Source organism: Astatotilapia calliptera, chromosome 11 (assembly GCF_964374335.1).
Source record: "Astatotilapia calliptera chromosome 11, fAstCal68.1, whole genome shotgun sequence".
Classification (NCBI taxonomy): Eukaryota; Metazoa; Chordata; class Actinopteri; order Cichliformes; family Cichlidae; genus Astatotilapia; species Astatotilapia calliptera.
The window spans coordinates 9,679,909-9,685,908 of NC_137432.1; positions in this window are offsets into that span (position 1 = coordinate 9,679,909).

Here is a 6,000-nt window from a genome sequence, read left to right on the forward strand (position 1 = left end):
TTTTTATGTGATTTGGTGCAGATACAGAGTCATTCCACTGATCTCAGCAGAACATTTGCAGTCTTTCATGCCTAATACTCTCTGCGCTAGTCAAGACCATCCACAAACTCTTCCGCTTTTTACTGGTGTGGACAACTGCCACATTATTGTTGCCTTTAACTGTATATCCTGTTTTGCATGCAGCCTATTATGTGTTTAAATGCACTAAATAGCCCTTAATGAGAGTCCTCACGCAAATGTAGACATTACGCACAATAGCAGACGTTACTCTCTCAGTGAAGGCCCTCAGATTTTCTGGGTATATAATTTGTCAGTGAACAATACAGGCAATAAGTTTTGCAATTTCCTCTTTTTAAGATATATCATCATTTATAAAATCCCACACGTCACATTGTCTGTCAACTCGGGTTGTTTGTGCACCTGTAAAATGTTTACAAGAGAGTAAAGTTCATTTCAGGATCGACCTGAATGTGTTTTTAGTAATGAAGCAGTAAAAACAGGATGGCTGGGAACACGCGCAGGCAGGCACGCACATTAAAACGTCTTCCCAAGACGTATGTGTACCTGTGTTCGGGTTCGACCACTACTCGGGTGTTGCCAGCAGATGCACAGCCGGAAGTAGATGCATAACCCTGCCTCACAAAAGCTCCCAGAGGTCAAAGCGGGAGTCGGGCTCATTCATTTAAGACATCGTGATGTCGACATCTGGGCAGAAGCGTCCCCAGCTGAGGGTGTTTGCCGGGTACTGAGGTGAGAAAACTGCGTCATGCATCTATAAATAGCCCACCGTGTGGCAGCTGTGCATCCTGGGAGCGGAGCCAGCATCCCCCCTGAATGTGAAACACTTGGCGACGAGTGAACAATGAAGGCAGATAAATGTCAGTTCACCTGACATTCTCAGGTTCCCTCACAGCCCTGTGTCAGCGGGGGGAGCCTTTTCTGGATGAGAAGAAAAGACTTTAATGCAGTGGAACAAAAGGACATCTTACACAAACCGCCTGTATCTGTACAGCAGCTTTTATTTCCTACCTCACCTTTTGTTAATTCATGTCTTTGTTATTGTAGCCTCCATTTACACACAAGTTTGACATCCTGGTGGAACTACAGCAACTGAGACTGTGAGTCTTGTAGGCGTGGTGAGATAGCCTGTATTTAAACACACCTTAAACAAATGACACATAAGACAGCTGTATTTCCCACTTTAAACCACAATCAAACATTACTAGGAAATCTGGCAGCCATGAGTGCACATTATTAGAATTTAAATGAAACTCTATTCAAGATATTTGTGATTTTTTTAATCTTTAATTACTTCCATCCTAAGAGGCATCAGATAGCGGCCGCTGTTGTTGTCAGACGCCTCAGCGAGTAGAAGATGAACAGTGCAGCGGAGTGAGCTCGTCTCAAGTGAATGGGACACGTTTGGACGTCACAGGATGTCGTAAGAAGCGGCTGGAAACTGATGTTGCCACAGTGATCAGTTGTGTGTGAGCACAGATAACAGCGTGCCTGTCACAGTGGATGAATTGTGTCTGTCAGGGCCCCCAAAGTCCAAGTGAATTATTTCCCCCATAGGAGATTTCTTTTTCTCATTTAACACTGAGCACATTCAGACGTGTTATACAAGATCACCAAGTGTCTGCTATTATTAGAGAGGGCGTCACATGTAACTTTGGACAGTGTGGCTAAAAACAGCCATGCAGCTGTTGCGTGTGTGACAGGACACTGCAAGTGTGATTTTGAATCAAAATCTGCTTGGATTGTTGCAAATGAATTCACCCAGTTTCCGTTTAGGTTTTCCTCTAAGATCAACCTGCCACAGTGGCAGATAACCTGCCTATACAACCTGGTTGAGCTGACCAGTCAAGCCGGACACCGGGACCTACCTGAGATAGAGGGAATGTGTGATAAGAGCAAGTTTACTTTTCCAGATTGCTCCATATGAAAAAATCTATGGCACTGCGGAGTGAGGTTACGCAAGCGGCTGTGCGGCTGACGTCAGGCTCCCTCTGTTGCCTGCTTGATTGATTACAGTAGTACTAAAGTGAACTCTAGTGCACCTGGAAAAAATAAAGACACGCCAAAACACATTCAAGGAGCTTTGTGCCGCACATGCACTCTCTGCTCTGTGCACACACGCACCTGTCAGATAGGGAAAAAGCGAAACTTTGAAAAAGTAAACACATCCTTTTACTCTACACCTTCTGTTGTGGCAGACCTACACTGCCTCGTTGTAACCAGGCTTGTCTTCCCACTGGTGTACTTAATAAGTCAGGACTACAAACACTGTACGGTGAACAACACACCGATCCTGTGAGATCAACACAGGAGTGAAACCAGTTCTCAGACGTAAATTTTATAGGCCATCGAGCAGCAAGGCTCCACCAGCGTGTCTTGAGGACTACCTGCTGCCATGGCACCCTGGTTAGCTGGTATCTCTACTCCATCATCAGGTTCTTCCTCTTGACTCTGCTTCTTTCACCATCTCGTCATCATATTCTTTCTCTGCTGCGTGGATCCCACTCCTAACACTACTTGTGACGAATGACCATGGAGTAGCAGGGCTCCAATCACTGCAGGGAGAGTACAGTCCAATTTTTGTTACTTTTACTTATCAAGCTTCAGTTTACAAGCTTAACGTGGCAGCTCTGTGGAGCACTCATGGCCTCTACCAGCAGTAATGCTAACAAAAAGCCACACTTTTCTCAACCATGTGATAATCAGTTATTTTTGTGGCTAATGTTGTCTCCTTATCTGAAAGTCTTTATCCACCATACACTGAATAGCTGCTCGATAAGTAATCAATAAATATTTTAGATTTTTCATGTGTCAGAATGTGCGAATGTTTACCTATAGTGCAAAGTGACCAGAGAAACTTCCACTATTTGCTAAAACAAAAATGTAAATTACTCTATTTATTGCATACACTATTTAAACCGTCAAAGTATTTCACTTGTGAATGATAATCACAGCAGGAAATGTTAAAATGAAGCAAAGATCAGGCTGTTTTTTTCCTTTTTGGAGATAAGATTTACATTTGGGCTACGTCTGTGTTTACAGTGAGGACTCGTGAATTAGGGTAAATATTTTGGCATGAAACCTAAAAAAAAAACAATATTTAATTCCCTATAAAAGACAGAAAACATATAAAAAGTTTAAACTAAGTAATTTTACTATTTCAGGAAAAATATTATCTCATTTTAAATTTGATGAAAAGGTGTTACCAGGGTTAAAAAAGCAAGTGGTTCTAAAAAGAAACAGCTGGAGGAATATTTTTCAACTAATTAGGTTCATTGAGTTATGATTTACTATTTTTTTAAGAAAAATGGGCTGGAAGTAGAAAAACTGTTCTGTGGTCGGACCAATCAGGATTTAGATCGACATATGCTTCGATCCAGATGACATCTTTCTTAGTGAAGGCCTTTTATATTTCAGAAAAACAAGGCTAAACTGCATACAGCATGGCTTCATGGTAGAAGAGTCCTGGTGCTGAATTGACCTGCCTGGAGTCCAGACCTTTGACCAAGCAAAAACATTTGGAGTGAAATGAAGCAGACCCAGGACTGTTGAGCAGCTAAAATCACATAAAAGACAAGGATGGGACAACATTCCTCAGTTTCCAGATGTTTACAGGATGCTACGCAGTAGCAAACATGGCCCTATACCAACTTTTCTGAGACACATTGTTGCCATCAATCAAAATGTCAATTTTTTTCTTGAAATTGTACATTTTTTTGATATGTTTTCTTTTTCTATTGTGAATAAATATTTGGGTTTGTGAGTTTTAAAAATCTTTGCTTTCAAGTTTATTTACATTTTTACAGCATTTTAACTATTTAAAGACATTCTGACTGTATTTTACACATGTTGATAAAGTAAATAAAAACCTTCTTTTTAAAAACAAGAGGGCTCCCAATGATTCACAATCATCTACAATCACATTTGCCAAGAATATGTCTTGCTTTTGAAGTTGCAAAGGGCACAACCCTCTTAAGCCAGCTTTGACACATGGGTCCTGTCTGGTCACAGTCCAGGATGTAACTTGGTAGAGCGGTTATTGCATAGTTTAAGTGCTCTGAAGATCAGAGGTCAGAAATATTCTTGGACTATGTGTTATGTAAGCCTTGTCTCACGTTACTCTCTGATAAAGCGAGGTAAGCCTGATAAAGTGGTTGGAAGGTTCAGGCGCTTATATAAAAGAAAAAAAAGGGAAATCTAAATCAAACAGCATCCAATGTTTGGAAACATTAGGTGCATGGAGGCTAGCAACAGAGCCAGACAGGAAACTCCTTTAACTTGAAATCTTTCCAGGAAATCAACTTCCTTCTTTACGTGATGTAATAAAGTCTGAGAAAAGCATATGGATGGCTTTGTATGGATTCCTAGTTAACTGTAGGAACGGGCAGGAGCCCACGTGGAAATGCAGGAATGTACGAGTGTCTTGGACGTGCAAATAGCTTCACCGAAACTTAAATCGCCATGACTCTGCCCCAACCTCAGCACACAGACTGGGTCCCTAAATGTTACAAATGTCCTCATCACATGCAGCTTTCCTTACAAAAGAAAAGAAAAAGAAAAAAAAAACATTGCTTAACTTCACTTTCCAGTTTCTCTGATGGTGAATGGCTGGTATCATTCTCCACTGATCAAACACAAGCAACTATACTGGAAGGACGTAGAAGCAACTCGACAGCTGCCAAGAATGCACATCCACTGCTGAGTCAACAAATCCCAAACCATAAAAGCATATAAAATAAACATGTTCTGTTATTTTCTCAGCACATGTGCCTGGCTTTATATTAAAAGCCACCAGGGGAAAAGAGCTGGCTGCCTACGCTCCCGGTTGCATTTACCAGAAGGAAGAGGGAACCCCTATTTAGCAGCAAGCTCTGATTTCATTCCCAGAAATCCTGCTCCTCGTGTCCCTATCCAGTAGCTGACAGACTCAAACTCTGGTTGAGGGGAGACTTTTTTTAATTGTTTTTTTAAAAACAGCGCGCCAGAGACAATTTGTGTCAGCATACTGTTCATCTGTGGGGTTAAGCAAAGCGGAGATACAGTATATGGATACAGCAGCACAGCTTTACCCGAACGGTCGATATAGTTACCCAAAGGAATAAAAAATGATGTCGGCAGCAGTTTCTTAGATTGTCAGGCTAGATCTGACTTAGTGAAGCTTTTGAAGGAGTTGCTCTTCGGGTCAGAGAGGGCCAAGCTGGATGTTTCGAGAACTTTTATGACCAAAAGGCCAAAGTACGCTTGGTAGATTATGAAGTGTTTATGGATATCGAGAAAAAAACAAGCGTCTGAATGAAAACAAACCTGGCTTGTTCGTTTGTTGGTTTTAAAGCTCCGCGTGAGGTTTTCTGGGCGATTCATATATATATATATATATATATATATATATATATATATATATATATATATATATATATATATATATACATACATATATCCTTTTGTAATCTTTCCTTTGTTACATAACTTTCAAAGTTACACCGGCAAACATGATAAGGAATATGAAGCATGGAAGGTGTTTCTAAGCTGTGCTGGACTACATCGGGACATGTTGTCTGAGTGACTATCTATCCATCTGTCACCTTGACCCACCTTTTCTACAGTGTCACTTTATTGTCACTGCTCCACAAACCTGGGCCATGAACAAGAGTGTTAAGTTCAGCTCCCCTTTACCAGTTGTTGTTGTTGTGCAACCCGCATCTCTACGTGACCCCAGTGCATTTCTACAGCATGGCAGCTCTTTTACTATGTGATACAATAACAAATCCTGCACTGAGAATTTGACTTCAACCAGGAAAATGTTCTCAGTGTTAAACTGTGAAAGGCAACGCACGGTTACATGTTATATTACACACAAGAAGTATCTCATGGAAATTACAGTAGTTGAGGAAAAGTACTCAAGTTTAAGTAAATATTGTAATTATCTTCAGGTAGCAGGTAACTCCAAACAATAAAGGCATGCAAAAACTGCAATATGTCTTT